The following is a 14,189-nucleotide window of genomic DNA, read 5'->3' on the forward strand; positions in this document are numbered from 1 at the left end:
CTCCAGCTTCCGGGGGAGGGGGAGCGGCCTCCCGCGCCCCCGGCAGTGTCAGGCTGCCCTTCGGCGCCCTCGCCGCGAAGGGGCGGAAGGAGCGGAGCGGGGAGGTGGCCGCGGGCAGGCAGGAAAGGGCGGCGGGTCTTCGCCTTCCTGGGTCCCGGGGACGAAAACCCCAGGGACAGTGCGGGCCGTTAACGTCGTCTCCCGGGACACCACCATAAAGCCGTGCTGTACCGCGAGGTGTTTTCATAGGGCAGCGTAAGGGGCATGGTGGAGTGCCACGTGAGACTTCACGGGTGGAAGCGATAAGTGAATTTGCTGGAGGGGAGTGGCAGGGAGGAAGTCACTGTTCTTAAATAGTGATGGGAATGAAATAGTATCTCACTATCTCATAGTGGATTAGGTATGTTTTAAACAGGTGATTCGCGGAAAAAAAAAAAAAAAAAAAAGACTCTACAACTCAAATAGAGTTATAAAGCAGGTATGTTTACTCCGGCGCCGGGGTGCAAGGGGATTTCTCCACAGAGCTTGCACACCCACCGCACATTTTACCAAAACCTTAGAGTATGGATATCCATATTCATTGAATTACATAACACGAACATACATATGCATGAGGAAGGCTGGGTTTTAGAAAGGCTGATGTCAACAGTTTATGTCATAGTTGCACCTGCGCATTGCCTCCTGGTGGTCATCCTCGGGGGTCTTTGGGAGGAAGGCTCGTAGTCTTTCTCACTTTGTTTTTTTCCCCGGAGCATGCGCAGATTCTCCTGGCCAATTTCTTGAATAAGAGTGGTTTTCAGACGGTTTACTTTCTATCTTATCTAAGAGAACCAATAGAACTTCTACCATTTGTATATGGCTATCTTTACTCATTAGCAAAATTCCAACTAGTTAGAGCCACCTGTTAACTCAAGGACAGAAGTATAATATTTTGCTGAACATTGTAATGCTTGGTAGATTTTCACAGTGAACTGCTTTGTTTTGATGAACAGTAGTTCTTGGTAAAATTCAACAGAACAGTCTGGGTACTAAGCAGTTTTCTATAAGTAAATAAATCTCAAAACAAGTAATCATTTCTCTGTATCACAGGAATGTGATACCCTGTAGAAAAGAGCACAATTTATGTTAAAATGTACATTTTCTGTAGGTGTTTTATATGCTTTAAACATCACATAAAAATGTGATGCCTAGAATTTCCAAGAAAGCTTTTCTGTTTGAGTTTTTATCTGGAGGTTACCACACATAATTTTCTGGGACTGCCTGTTTCTTCCCTTTGGATCTTTATCTGGAAGGTACTTGAGCACTTTGGGATTTTAGGGTGTCAGCAATAGCCTGATGTAGCAGTAACTGTGACTGCTGCCTGACATCTGTCTTGTGTTCATGGGTATGGAAGCCATTGGATGCTTCCAGAAAATACTGCACCCCTTGTTCAAATGCTGCACAACTGATCTGCTTGTTTATTATAAACCTGATACTTTCTGCAGGGCATGGGGACACAAATAGTGTAGCAAAACTGCATTGGTAAGGTGATATGATATGTGATTGCAAACAGTAGTATAGGCCTGTTGCATTACCCGTGTCAATAAATACTGTTGTGGGAGCTACTGTTAGCACCGAGGTGTAATTTTTCTGCTGCTGGAATTATATTTGTAGGGTCTTAGGGAATTTTCTTCTTTGGCTTTGTTTTGTTTTGTTTTTTTCCTGTGTCATATTGTTTAAGCAGTACATCGAAGTGTTTGGAATTAATTTTGAAGTTAGCGGGTTTTATGGATGTTGGTCTTTCAAGCAATTTCCTCATATTTGGCAGGGTAACTAGCATTCATCATGAGTAGAATTAATAGATTTGAAAAGCATTTGTGAATGACTACTTCAGAAGCCATGTCATGGGGAACTTTTGGGGATCTAATTCTCTCTAACTTCACAAGTCTTTCTTAAATATGTAGTACACAGAGAAATAATGCACTGGATTTTTGAAATGCATTATAATAACACATATTAAATCTGGGGAAATTTCATCAACTGAATTTTGAAAATTGCGTTGCCAAACCTGATATGCTGACCATACAACTATTACAAACTCTAAACTGTCTTACTCAAGATGAAAATGTCCTCTAACATATAGTGGCAGAGAAGAAAAAGACTGTTAGAAACAAGAGAATTCTAATTTCCAGTTGTTCTGGAAACAACTTTTTTTTTTTTTTTTTCCCTATAGTAGCTGATCATGTCTGAGCGTTACAATAATTTAGTTGTATATTCTGTGTTTTAATTTTCTACTGTAAATAGTTTTTTTTAAAAAACTTGCTACTTACACTGAGCTACTTTTTAAAAACAAATAAGATTTTTTCGCCTCTAGAAACATTTGATAGTTATAAATGCATACTTTTCAGTTTGTTAGGCAGCTATCCTAACAGCTTGTGACATGACATTTATTGTACTGGTTAACATAAATTTTTTAGTGGCTTCCCCCAACGATAGCGAGATCAGTTTTCACTATGACACTGTCATTCAAGAAAGAGTCCTATCCCAAATCTTCTGAAGAGAACAGAACATTTTTCGTCATGGTGAGCAGTATAGGAACAAGGTGTGAAGCTGCATTTCTTTGGTCATTTGGAAATTCCAAGGATGTCAGTGGGATTTTTGGCTGCTGAGGAATGTGGACTCAGTGCCTTCACGTCACAAGGTGCTACTCACCCACAAAGTCATCAGGAATGGCTGTTGCTTCACTGGGGTGAGAGAAGCTATGCAAGATTAAGGTGAATTAAAATTGGGTCTGTGCCTTTCCCGCTCTTCTCTTTATAGTAGTTCTTCCCTGTCTACTCCGGTTGTGGCAGTCCGTAAAAGCTTTGAGACCGCCTTGCTTCAGCTGCTTGTGTTAAGCAGAAAATCTGTGGCTTTCATTGCAGGCTAGATGAGCCACCCTGTGGCAATGCCGTGTATTTCACCTTTATCGAGTCGAAAGGACAAGACTAGTTGCTAAATGTGTAAGAGACTGGAAAGTATTTGCTGCACTGCCTCGGAAAGTATTTGCTGGGTTTTTTTTCTGCACATACTGGTACTAGATGCCATCATAATCCTTTGTGCCAAAGACATGACTTTAATGCTACCTGGTTAACTATGTTAATTTAACCTTGTTTAGGACATAGGGCTTGCAGAATCAGAAAAGGCTGTTAAAGAACTTTATGCAACCTCTGTGAACTTCCCAGCACTTCCTCTGCTGGGAAGAATGCGGGAACTGCTAATCGTGTAACACAAGGTGGGATTGTTGCACCATGACTGTTGTAAAAAAACCCCACAAATAATCCTATAGGTGAGAACTCTGGGATAATCTGTTATTGAATTAAATGTAGCTTCTGCTGTGTTAGTTGAGGCACAATGTGATATGTTTTCAAAGTCCCACCTGCCCTCATGATCATGTGAAAGTCTAAGGGTAAATTTTCAATCGATTATAGGATTTAGGCACTCAAATCTCATTATATTTCAATTGGAATTAGGCATTCAGATTCCATTGTATTTTAGAAAAATTCAGGTGCTCAATCCCATTATATTTCGGTGGGATTTGGGCCTTTCTCTCTTAGGATACTGTGAAATTATGACGTGGACGATATTTGTTTTATGACAAAACAGCCAATTTTCTTTCTCAGGTGTAGAGCCTTCAGCATTAGAAGTGATGGAGTTTCTCTTAAAGGCAATTCTTTCTGTAATTTCTTCCAGATGCAAAAACTAGACAACTTTGAAGAAGTACAGCTGGTTATTTTGAAAGTAGACATAAGCATTGAAACTGGGAATTTCATAAAATGTGGGCATTCAGATCAAGAGTTGTGATCCTGTTAATGCTTTAAGCAGTTTCCATGTCATTCTAATGTGTCTCTGCTTCATAGATGTTGTATCAGTGTGTGTGTGCATGTTGTATTTTAATACTTCCTGTGCCCGTGTGATGCTGCTTCAGCACATGTTCAGAAGGAGCTTAGCGTTTAAAGGGCTGAAAAAAATTGAGCTTTCATACATACCCTTTGACAGCTCCTGTCCTGAGAGGTTGTGCTACATGGTTTCAGATATCCAGTGGTCAAAAAGGATGAGGGAAACGTAAGAGATGGGATTTAAGCTCTTTTGCTGGCTGGCTGTTTGCAAGTTTGGTCTGACTTCCTTTGACTCACTGCCCTGTGGCTGACTGTGTTCAAGCTTACTTTGAAATTAACATGAGGCATCTTGCTTGTGCAGTATAGGCTCTTGGAAGCCTGCACTCCTTGTTCAGAGTTCGAAGTATCATGATGGGGACTAGGCTCTCCCAAAGTCCAGTTCTTTGTTAGATCTAGATCTTTATGGTTTCTAGGACATTGTTCTAGCTCAGGTTTTGAATTTCAGACTTGACCCTCATCCAGAACGCTTGAGTGTGGGCTCCTGATTATCCCCTTGTCTCCTAACTGATTACTGGTAACATCTATATATTCTGATGCTTGCCGTAAACTTTACTCATAATATAGTTTTACACCTGAAGTTTCAAGGTAGTGGGATCCTGATAATTGACTCTTAAGGAATAAAAATAGACTTAATAGACGTTTTGTGGAATACCGGATTCACAGGTATAGTTCAGCTGCTGTGTATTATTCTACAGTTCACTGGGGCTTAACAGCTTTCTATTCAGTTACACCTGTTGTGATTCTGTCTTAGGCAGGAGTCCTCAAGTAAGAAAGAAGAAGCAGCAACATCTAAGGAGTTAAGAAATCCTTGCCTGCCAGAGGCTAGGTCTACTCTGAGTTATAAGGAATTTTTCTCTCTCAGGGATTGCTTCTGGGTAGAGAAGCTCACAAGTGTTATGGCCAGAATTTTCATATGAATGAACTGTAAGTGTGGATTTTAAAATAATATATGAGTTACAATGTTTGCTTCTCTCCTGTGGCAGGTATTGAGATCCCTAGCAAATTGTGTCCTTCCTTTTCATTCTCACCATCAGCATTTTCAATCCCTGTCTGAGCTCGATATATCTTACTTTGGCTTTAAAAAACACAAGTAATTGTGATCACCGACCGCTAATAATGATGTGTCATTAATAAATAAGAATATACTCAAGTATTCCGGTAATTGATTGTATGGATGCTTGGGCAAAATTATCCTAGGAATTTATGACTAAAGACTCGTTGACATCTATCTACCCTTCAGGATAAAGAACAAAATATGTAATTTTGACAATAAGTAGATCTTGTAACATTCCACTGGGGTCCTGCTTTCCCTGCCTTCTTTGCCTTGGTCTTTACTGGTAAAATCAACTTTCAGGGACTTTGTCTCCTGTGATCAATGGTCAAATTTGGAGCAAGGCAGATTTACCTTGGTGGAAGAGGGTTACGCTGGGGAATGTTTAAACAAACTGGACATATGAAAGTCTATCATGGAGTGTAGTGATAGAATGAGGGGTAACGGTTTTAAACTGCAAAAAGGTAGATTTAGATTAGATAAGGAAGAAGTTCTTTCCTGTGAGGGTGGTGAGACACTGGAACAGGTTGCCCAAGAGAAGTTGTGGATGATCCCTCCCTGGAAATGTTCAAGGCCATGTTGGACAGGCCTTCGAGCAACCTAGTCTAGTGGAAGGTGTCCCTGCCCATGGCAGGGGGGGGGTGGACTAGATGATCTTTAAGGTCCCTTCCAACCCAAACTGTTCTATGAATCTGTAAGTCCAGTGACATGGTGGAATGTGCCAATGACTGTTGAGGGAGTGGGCCAATGTCACTGCAAGGCCACTCTTGATCATCTTTGGAAGGTCATGGGGGTTGGAGGAGGTTCCTGAGGACTAGCAGAAAGAAAATGTCACATCCTATTTCAAGAAGGATGAGAAGGTGGACCTGGGGAGCTACAGGCCAGCAGTTAATCCCCAAGAAGGTGATAGAGTAAATAACTTGGGAAAAAATTTCTGAAAATGAAGGACAAGAAGGTGGTCAAGTGTAGTCAGCATGGTTTTAAGAATGAGAAATCATGTCTGACCAACCTGTGATAACTTCCTGTGATGACTAGCTTGGTGAGTGAGGGAAGAGCAGTGGAAGTTGTTTATCTTGACTTAATTAAGGCTTTTGACATGGTCTCACGTAACATCCTCATAGATAAACTGATGAAGTACGGTTAGATAAGTGGACAATAAGGTGGTCTGAAAATTGGCTGCACAGCTGGGCCCACAGGGTTATGATCAGTGATGCAAAGTCAAGTTGGAGGCCAGTCACTAGTGGTGTATCCCAGGGTTGATACTGGGTCCAATCCTATTTATCATCTTCATTAATAATCTTGATGATGGCACAGAGTACACCCTCATCAGGTTTGTGGACATTAAAAAACTCTGAGAAGTGATTGATAGACCAGGTAACTGCAGCTATTCAGAGGGACCTCAACAGGCTGGAGAAATGGGCTGTTGCGGGTCTCATGGTGTTCAGCAAGGGGAAGTGCAAAGCCCTGCCCCTGGGATGGCATATCCCCATGGGATAACCAGTACAGGCTGGGAACCAACCAGCTGGAAAGCAACATTGCAGAAGGGGCCCTGGGGGTCCTGGCAGACACCAAGGTGAACATGAACTGGCAAAGAAAGCTTATGGTATTTTGGGCTGCATTAGGAGGAGTGTTGCCAGCAGGCTGAGGGAGGTGATCCTTCTCCTCTGCTTAGCACTGGTGAAAAACAGCTGGAGAGCTGTGTCCAGTTCTAGGCTCCCAGTACAAGAGAGGTATGGACATACTGGAGCAAGGACAGCAAAGGGCCATGATGATGGTGGTGAGCTTGGAGCGTCTGACAGTGAGGAGAAGCTGAGAGAGCTGGGATCATTCAGCCTGGAGGAGAGAAGGCTCAGGGGTGTCTTATCCATGTGCAGAAATACCTGATGGGAGGGTGCGAAAAAGTTGGAGCCAGTCTTCTCTCAGTGGTACCCAGTGACAGGACAAGAGTCAGAAGGCACAAATGGAAATACAGAAAATTCCATCTGAACATAAGAAAGCACATTTTATTCTGAGGGTGATCAAACACTGGAATAGGTTGCCCAGAGAGGTAGTTGCTTGATAGTTAAAACCTGACTGGACACAGCACCGAGCAACCTGCTTTAGCTGACCCTGCTTTAAGCAGGGGCTGGGCTAGACAATGTTGAGAGGTCCCTTGCAACCTCGACCCTGTGTGATTCTGTGATCTCAGAGGCCTGCCGTCCTGCTGTTGCTGCAGAACAAAAAGGTACCAGACACGGTTTCTGTTTTCTTTAAAGCATCTACTCTTCAAAGACTATAGGAGAAAAATTTGTTCTCGTTTGCTGTTGTTTGATGAAATAAAATTCAACTTGTTGCAAGTTGACAGGTAATTTTTGAATGTACTTTCTGATACTTTTTTTTTTTTTTTTTCTGAATAAGGTTTTATTTTCTTTTTTTCCTGCCTGTAATCAATGTGAAAAGAACATTGTAAGGAAAACCCAGGGAGTAGAGAATAAAGAATTATTGTTAATTGAATAGTAGACTACATGGTTTCTTTTCGATCTAAATAAAATTATTATGGCAGAGATTTCAGGCATTTTGATTGAGGAGTCATTCATGTGCAAAAATGACTTCATTACATGCATTTAAAGCTTCAAGTTTAAAAATGGTTAGTTCGCTCTTAGAAGTGGTTTGAAATGTTCTTTGTTTTACATCATTGAAACATTCATGCACTCTCCTTGCAGGGAAGAGATGGTTCTTTCCCAGTAATAACCTTTTGAACGCTATGGTACCCTTTGTTGTAATTTGACATGGCAAAGATTCTGGTCCTTTGATATGGCCATTGTGGAAAGTTTTGGTTTTCCCTCCTAAAGCTGTACAGCTTGCTGTTTTGTATGGCACAATGTATTTTAGTATTGATTTGTGAGAGGTCTCAGAAGTATTTCTTTCTCTGTGGGGTTAAAAAGAAACTTGGTCTTGTTAAAACGCAAGCAGATACACAAGTGGGACAGAATCTGTTAACTGTTTCACAGGTTTCTGTGTGACCTTGGACAAATCACTTAAATTTCACTTTACTGTCGATTCTCAGGTTTTGCTATAGGATCATTAAGCAAGCTAACAAAGTTACAGTGAATATAATCTGGAAGGCATCACTTGCGCAACGCTGTGTTCTGAATTTAAGTGATGGTTGTTTTTCCTGCACAACACAGCTCTGTTACAATACACTCCTTCTGCACGAAATCACTAATTCAGCCCTGTAAAAGGCAGTGTTCATTAACTGTATCCTGTGCATAAAAGATGTGAGTTTCATTGTTTTTAACAATAATACAGAAACCTTTCCATTTATTTCCAAAGTTCAAATAGCAGCAGTGGTGTGAAACAGCTTTGTCTTGGAGAAACATGTGGCGCATTGATATGGAAATAAGCACACCCAGTGCTTCACTAAGTGCCAAGGGCGGCAGTGTTAGGGACTGCCACACTTAAGTGAGCTTTTGCATTGTGATCAGCCCGTGTTCAGCCAGCCAAAATTCTAGCAGTGTTTCCTTCTCTGTTAGAGGTAGACTTTGAAATACTGCTATACTTAATTAACATCGTTGCATGTAAAGTTGGATAGAATCATACTTTTACCCTTTTTTTTTGTGAAGTAGCAACATGCAGTTATTTTTAGATTAATATTTTACAATAAAGTATTTTGCTTACAGTAAAAACAGATAGTTTTGACTTTTGGTGAAGAAGAAAAAAATAATCTGTCCTTCAGAAGGACTCTATTGATTTCTGTTTATTCCTTTTTTTCTGTTTCAACTCCACCTTGTGAATTGCAATTCAAGAGTGTGTTGCACACTGACATGTTAATTTAGCGTTAACATTTGCAGGCTAGTCTAGGGCCGGAGGCTACTATTTAGTGGCTGTTATAATTGCTATCTTGCAGAGCCTAGAAGTGAGTTAAACATTTGTAGACACAAAGAAAACCATCATTATTTTCTGGATGGATTTGTAATTTTATATTGAAGAGGATAAAAGAAATTATGATCACAAATATTTCAGGCAGAAGTTGATAAAAGAAAACAAGGGTTATCACATGAAGATCAATCACTCTGGCCTTGACATAAAATTTTTTTACTATCAAACAGTATTTATCATGATCAATGATTATGTGGAGCAAAGACGTTTAGGGGAGGAGCTCTAGTGGGAATGCCTCAGCTGATCTCAGCTGCAGCAAGTTTCACTGAGTGTTGTAGGAAACTCCCAAATTGCAGAAACTGAGAGGCAAGTCCACTGCACAGTGTGTTCAGCACTACTTGTCTCACTCTCATCTGGACAGGGTCCTAGCGATGGGAATGCCCATCCCTTCCTTCTAAACTGCCCACATGTCTTATTACCCAGGGAATGTAAGAGTATGGGAGTGAAGCAGAGGATGGGATGGTCCCAAGCATGCCAGTGGGACACAGCCCCATCTTGCACCCTCACCCAAGACTGAGGAAGAACTCGCAGGTACCACAGCTTACAGGTAGTGAGTAATAGGTACTGGAAATGTCATTTCACTAGAAACTTGGACACAACTTAACACTAGTGTATTTCAGCATTCCCAAAACACTCAGTAATTTTAAATGAAGTGGAAAATTAGACTGTTGTATGAGTGTATAATGTCTTTTATGTGCTGAGAAGGGAGGCAGTCTTTAGGATGCCTTTTGAATGAATACATTGCTGTGGCTGGATGTAATGGAAACAGCAGGCATTGCAAGTGTAGGGCAGAAAACATAACGGTGGTTATAAGAAAGGTAAGCAATATTAGATGGAGATTTGCTGTCAGAACTGTCACAGATTTCTAAGGAGATACAGTATGTGATAGAGCAAAGTCGATATTAAAATGGTCAGGTTTTAATAAGGAATCAATACTGCCTTTCATCACTATAGGCCTGAATACCCATATCCCCACAGATGCACACTACCTGCATAATTTAAAACCAAACTTAATTTTGATGATGTTACTTTCAATGGAATGAGTGTTCCTAAACAGGCTCATGTGTTAGTCTGACTCTGTCACTATATGATACTGAGGACATGAAATTTCAGCATGAAGACTTTGGCTTACTAAGTCAACAGTTGCCACTGAAAATGGTTTTATTTGTTTAATAAAGATATAGAAAAAAGAAGAGAAGTTGATATAGAATTTGAAGTGTAATTTATTAAATTATTAGGTTTTTAAATATCCATTTTAAAATAAAATGTGTAACTATAAAAATAGGTAATATAATAAAAAGTAAAATGTTTTAATTTCACCAGCATCCCCTAATTGCTTTCCTTTGTATACAAAAGCATTTTAAAATTAAGTTCTTCCTCCTGTTAAACTATATTATAGCTAGTATTAAAGACTTTATCAGTTGTCTTTTTTGGAAAAACAAAAATGTATTTGAGGTGGATTCAAGCTATTGCTTTTCCTAACTTTATACTCTGATACGTCTTTGCTTGCAACAAAACAAGATAAATAGACATGAAGGGGGAGAGAACAACAAAAGCTGACATTGCACTTTTTATTGTTGATGCTGATTTTTAGCTTGTAGCTTCACAGGTTGGAATGACAGGCACACTATGCCATTTTAGCATCCAGCTCAAGACCCAGCAAACCTGCATCAGCCACCTCTTGGGTCGTGGGTTGACAATGAAATGAAAAGAGGTTCTGTCTTGGTTGGCTAAATCAGATTTCTTTCATACCAGAGAGGAAAAGAGAAGTAGGAAAGAGCAAAAATAAGCCAGAGCAGGAAATGGAGAAATAGAAGAAATGTTACAAGCAGGACACAAATATTATGTTCTGAATTATGTTACAGATTAATCTAAAGAGCAGTGAACAATCATGTGGCAAAGGCAGCTGGACTTCCTTTACTCTGTACCATGTAGAATACAGGATTTTACACCACAAAGCTGAGTGTATGAGTTCTCCTTGCCTGCTACTAAATGGAGTTTCTTTGGTGTGGAATGAATTGTGTGCTGTAATTTGTATTGTAGCAATCTGACTTTTGTGCAAGAGAGATGGTTGAGAGGAAGCATAAATAATAACCTTACCATTTTTTTCAGACATGTAGATCATGCTGCACATTAGATGATGAAGATATTTCTGTCCTTTGATATCCTGTGTTCTCACAACAAATTATTATACATCAAAAAAAGAGCTCTGAGTCAAAATGATAGTAAAAGTGATGAGCTAGAAAATAATGTAAAGAGCTGCTACCTATGAAATTACTACAAATGTCTGAAGAAATGAGGTAAAGGAAATTGCTCACAAGGTTGTTCAAATGACTTAAGCTGCTGTCTGAAAAATAAATAAACTGGAATATGACTATTAAAAATGAAATGTGGTTAAAAGCTGAAGTTTTTGAAGCACTGTGTCCAACACTGCATTACAAACCATCTTTCCTTAAACTCCTTCCGTGATTAAAACTTTAGAAAGATTGTAGTGGGGGCAAGTAGAGGGCAAAAGGATTGCCAATGTCATAGAGAATCTTTCTTATCTAAGTCACTTGTCCTTTTCCAGCCATGTCAATAGTGGGTTGAAGTCATTATTGCTAGAAGATTATTCAGTGGTCTGGGTGAAATGAATTGATTGTTTTGTTCTTATTCCTGTTAGGTATTTACATCACAAAAAAAGATTGCCAGGATTGATAGCACCCGACTGATACCAGAGACTAAGCAGCCGTTGAGGATTCACTGCAGAGAGAAAATTGTAGTTAATGTGATAGACAATCCTTTTAGGAAAGGATTAAGTGGGTGATGTAGAGCGGTAGGGGAAACTTGTCCTTTTTGCTGATTACACTCTTGTGTGATCTGGTGTAGTCTCACTTCAGTGGAGTGTTCTTTCCATACCCACTTGGGGACAAGACTACTTCTTACCTGTGTTTAGCCATCTAAATTTACATTTGATGTTGTTGCCTAGAATCTTTCATAGCCCATACAAAGACAAAAGCATTTTCAGAGGACTTCAGTTTCTCTGAGATAACCTTTTTTGCAGATTTTTTTGGTGACTTTACACAGGTTGTCCACGTACAGAAATGTTGAACTCCAGGTCATCTGCTCCTGCAGAAGTGGCTAGGTCTTAGTTGTATTCATATGGCCAGAGAGGAAATTCAGGTAAAATCTCTTAAGTAAAATGCCATGTGGTTAAACTTTTCCCTGACAGCTACAAGATTAGGAGCAGAGATGAACAGAAGACAAAATGTGTATTCTGGGGTACTCTTCCTGTGGAACAAAACCCAAAGGAGAATGTAACATTTTAGTGGGTGTTAAATACATGCTGAAAATGTTAGTGATGAAACTTACTCTGAGGGCAGAAATTCCTGCAGTGTAAACTTGTCTTTGGTAGCTCTTCTTTCTGAGGCCTCAAATTAGTTACTTGGCTCTCTATTCAGTTTCAAAGTCAATAAAGTGGGGATAACAGTACTTTCTATCATCTCCCTCAAAAAAAGTTATATAAGAATTGTGTTGAGTTATAGGTGAACAGTGGTAGGTATGTACTGTATGTGCTCAAAGGCCCAGACTAGAACCAAGATCCCTTGAAGTAAATCGTTCAGACTTAACTATCACATTTCTATCAGCAAACTGTTATAAAGTGTAGATCAATTTTTCACTGCAGCTTTCAAGCCCTCCCTTGTGCTTCCTTTCTGGCTCTGGCCTTTTTTTTTTTTTTTTTAAATTATTTTTTTTCCAGAGGGAAAATACAGAGCAGAAGGGTTACTCTAAGCTGTGCTCTTGGTGATATATTTGGATGTTACGGAAAATTGGAAAACAAATTATTGCCATGTCTTGTTAAACATCCATGTGTCTGGACCAGATGTTTGCTCTACAGCCAGTTCTGCTAATGAGGAAAGGGGTAACTAACCATAACATGATTGATTTCTGGGTGAAGGTCCATCTTTGCCTCTAAACCTAGCAGGTGTGTGTATTTTCTGTATTGCAGAGTTTACATGGTTTCTGTATTGCAGAGAATATTATATAGCCTGTCCGCTACCAGGACTTAGGAAAGAACATATGTTGGCAAAGACCAACAGATCAACACTTTTTCTTTAGGACACTCCTTTCCCCCCGTTATTGATTAAAAATATCTAGACAAGTGGCAAGTGAGTTTCTTTGATTATACTTATTTTACTGCTTCTTTTGCCTTGAATTGTGAATTGTGATTGCTTAGATAAATGCACTGAAAAACTGTCCTCAGTTTGGCTTCCAGAAATACCTCTTTATGTTTTTCACTGAGGTACTGTTTTGTAATTTACAACATCAATCTCATTGTGTGAATCTCTACAGATATCTCAGCAACCTCTTCAGGAGTAATACAGTGTGGGTACCATTTCCCTCTGCTTTTCAACCGAAAGAATAATTCTCTCACAAAGCTGTGCTAAATTAGAAGAGTAGCTTTTTCTGTGCTAACTCCCTATTGTTATGTATGATTGTAGTCAGTATGGTTAAAGAAAAGGATGAAGCATCCCAGCTTTCTGGGTGGCCTAAAAAAAATCCGTCATCTCCCCTCAAAGTACTTGAGCTTTCTTTTAAGTCTCATGTCTGAATTTGAGAATCCCCATAAAGGAAAGAAAGATTCAAGTAGTCTCTGAATGTAATTTTTAAAAGTTGGAAATAGGACTAACGAAATCGCAGTGTGGGTCCCTAGAAGATAATTTAGTGGTAGGTAGTGAATAGAGCATGCTGTGTGATTTGCTGATGAATCCTGTGAGATTTACTTAGATGCAGGATCAACTATACTGAGAGCAGAGCAACAATTCAAGCACTTCTGGGTGACAAAATTGCTGTCTTCCTGTAGCTGAGGTAGAGCTGAAAGGTGCAACAAGCTAGCTCAAATATTTTCAATAGGAATTTTTGAATAAAAGGCAATAAATTTAAAGCACCCAGGTGTTGTATAAAGACATCATAAAAAAGGGACAGTGTGTAATAAATGACTTATAATTTATTTTTAAAAGGGTTTCTAATGAAAGCTTAGCACTAATTGAATCTAATCACACTGGTAAAATTTGTCTATTTTCCAAAACATTTAGATCCTGTTCACACCTATTCTACTTTAACACTTTCTAGATTTGTGTTTCATCTGTAGTATGTCCACTGTTCTTCAAAATTACTTTTTCCCTAAAGACCGGAAACTACATCTCCCATTATGAACTAGAAGTTTTTATAGGCAAGAATTTGAACCTTGACTAACTAGTTCCACTTACAGAGCAAACTTTTCCTCTCTACAAAAAAACCCCCTGTGGTCACTAGCTGTTAGC

This window comes from Athene cunicularia (assembly GCF_003259725.1).
Source record: "Athene cunicularia isolate RWA chromosome 2 unlocalized genomic scaffold, athCun1 chr2_part1, whole genome shotgun sequence".
NCBI classification, from domain to species: Eukaryota; Metazoa; Chordata; class Aves; order Strigiformes; family Strigidae; genus Athene; species Athene cunicularia.